We start from the raw sequence: 2,947 nt of genomic DNA, 5'->3' as shown, positions 1-2,947 counted from the left end.
ATTTTTTTAAAAATATATATTTTAAATAATAACTTAATAATATAAATCATAGTCAAAAATACTATTCGTATCACATTTTTATTAACAGAAAAAACCCGTGATTTCGAAGCGCAGATTAAAATTTAAACTAATATAGATTCTAATTTTTATTTAAAAATTAATTTTCTCAAAAAAAAATTAAAACAAAAAATATACCCGCCCTTTCATAGGGCGGGTCAGAATCTAGTACAATAAGTAAAAGGAAGATATCCTCAATAGAGAGGATGTCTACGTATGATTAAAAATTCAGCCAATCAAAAACATATTTTTTGACACATCAGATAGGTTTCAGAGGATGGGCTTCTATCTTTGGACTTCAATTAATTTGTTAATGTCCAAAAGGACCCCATTTAGAATACAAACCTACGAAGGATGATCGTGTTAACCTCTAACAGTTCGGCTTCTCCGATTGAAGATCAGACAAACTCAGTTCTAATCGAGCCACTCCTAATCAATCAATCAATTCTCTTCTTTACTCCCGTCAATCAATGCCCTCTTGTTTCACCTCCCTCTTTTTCTCATTCTTATATATTGTTCTTCTTTCCTTTATACAAACCAAAACCCTAGAACCGCTCTAAGCTCAAGCCATGGTGATGAAACCAAACGGCAAGGATCAGTTTACAAACTCTTCAACTTCTGTGGATCCAAAAAAAAAAGGTGTATTGGGTTGCTGATCATAGCGTAACTGTCTCTTTCTCATGGAACTCTAATTTTTAATTCATCTCTGAGTTAGATTGTTTTATGATTGGATGTATTTTAGCCTTTCTTCCTGATTAGATACATTTTTTTTTTTTGAACACAAATCTCAAATCTTTTTAAAGTAAAATAATTAATTCAAGTTTTTAGAGTTTTTGGTATTCTTAATACTATTTTTCCAGAGAGATGCTGAGCAGGAATTAAAACATTTATGGGGTTTAATATAAGTGATATGTTTACCTGCAAGTAATGTAGAAGAGACGATCTTAATATAAGCATAGTAAAGCAGAAGAGACGATCTGGAATATTGAAATTGATGAGTTTTGTGTGCACTTGATATGATACGCTTATATAAGATTTTCAACTTCTAAGATGAGATTTCTTATGCCGAGCAAATGACAATTTGGAATCTCTTGGGTATGTTCTTATGTATTTTCTTCTAGGAAGGTATATATATGCTTACTACCTTACCCAATATTTATAATTCGCTTCCATTTGATATATTTACCTCATTTCCCTCGATTTCTCTTTGTAATCTGCTTTGGCAACGCCTCCTTGCAGGTACCATAAAGCAAAATTGTAACAAGATCAGTGAAAAGAGAAAGCTTACACCTGTTGAGGTAATAGTTATTGATATGAGTGATATGTTTACAGTTGTATTGAAAAACCTGTTTACAGCTTATGCTCAGATATTTTCTCACTGAGATCTGATTGGTTTGCCTATATATTTGCAGGTTATTAGTACCTAATTTTATTGGAAAATCTTGAATTATTGACTGTTTTGACTCTACCTCCAGCTCTGAGCCAAAAGTAAGTAACATCTGTATTAAGAGTTTTACATCATTTAAAATCTTCAAGAGAATATATCACGATATTGTCTCTGTATTACAACAGTTAAGTCTGACCATGGTTCTGAATCCTTCTGTGCCATTTGGCAAGAGACCAAAAATACCTTCACGTAAGCATCTAATTGTCCCATAACTGTAATAATTGTTAGCATCTTATCCATGAGTCTCTATTAGAAGAGTTATATAAATGTCGACATAGACCCATGAACCATGTCGTTTTGTAAACCTTATTGCGATTTCTTGAGAAAAATTCTGTGGTGGATTCTGAAACACTCGATGTCTGCTTGAAATGTGGTTCAATGGATAGTGTGTGGTATATTTGTTTGGCCAGGTGATATACCGGGACTTCAGATCCTCTAACGTACTCTTAAATGATAACTTTTTGGTCCAGCTTTAATCTTGCAAGAGAAGGACCTCAGGTCTCAGGGCGACAATACTCACGTCACCACTGCAGTAAGTATTGTATACTTCCTTACCTTCTTTGGTTTATTGTACTGTTAGTTTAGTGGTGTGCATTCAATGAGGTTCTGTTTTGGTTTAAGTGGTTTTAGATGATGAATTGTTTTATATTTTTCTTTTTTTGAGAAGCAATATTTTATTCTTCTTGATCCTTATCTCCATTCATTTTATAGAAAGTTACAAGGCACGGCTACACAAAGTTTAAACAGGCTATTTGCGGTCAAAGAGAGATATTTATAGCCGGTGTGTGCTCTACAAGATCATAATCGGATAACAATCTTTTGAGAGGAACAAGCCAGCCACTGAACAAATACTATTGAATTGGGTGAAATTCTTAACGCTTCAGCATAATCGTTAACCCTCTGTTACGCAACAACTACCCAGCTGCTGGAGCAATGAGCAATCCACTTATAGTGGGAAGATTAAAGAAGATAATCAAAGAAATGAATAGTAGAGATTGTTCGATAGAATAAGAAGCAAGAATATATCCCCGTAACATGTGCAGGGGAGGTTTGAAAGTAAGAGTATAATTTTTGCGCTTGGAAGTTTCTTTTCATGTCTGAAACTATATTTTTTTTAATTGTTCATGCAATTGAATCGGTTTTCCAAAAATTATCAGTTTACATCATCACTCAGTTTAATATCAAATACAAAGCTTGGGTTGCCAAAATCATAGAATAAAGAGTAAGCTTTATATATAAAAATATATATATATATATATATATATACCTGAACATGAAATTTTACATTACATATTTATTCGTTTTCTTATCCTATCCACGAGAAATCACTCATGCATAGGCTTTATAATTCACACATGCATATACATATTATCTCTTCTCACACTCACTATAAGACTCAACCGCAAAACAAAAATATTTTCTCTCATTTTGTTAAGTAAAAAT

General features: G+C 32.7%; 1 long non-coding RNA gene across 1 annotated transcript; it reads left to right on the top strand.

Annotated features, from left to right (window-relative positions):
* The first annotated feature begins 1,553 nt into the window (after positions 1-1,553).
* Positions 1,554-2,670, top strand: LOC106371596. Its single transcript, XR_001274596.3, has 3 exons — positions 1,554-1,693; positions 1,975-2,036; positions 2,216-2,670. It is a non-coding gene; the product is annotated as an uncharacterized LOC106371596 (long non-coding RNA).
* The last annotated feature ends 277 nt before the right edge of the window (positions 2,671-2,947 follow it).

Source organism: Brassica napus, chromosome A2 (genome assembly GCF_020379485.1).
Source record: "Brassica napus cultivar Da-Ae chromosome A2, Da-Ae, whole genome shotgun sequence".
NCBI lineage: Eukaryota > Viridiplantae > Streptophyta > Magnoliopsida > Brassicales > Brassicaceae > Brassica > Brassica napus.
The sequence above is the reverse complement of the archived record's forward strand: the minus strand, read 5'-3'. Positions and strand labels throughout refer to the sequence as shown.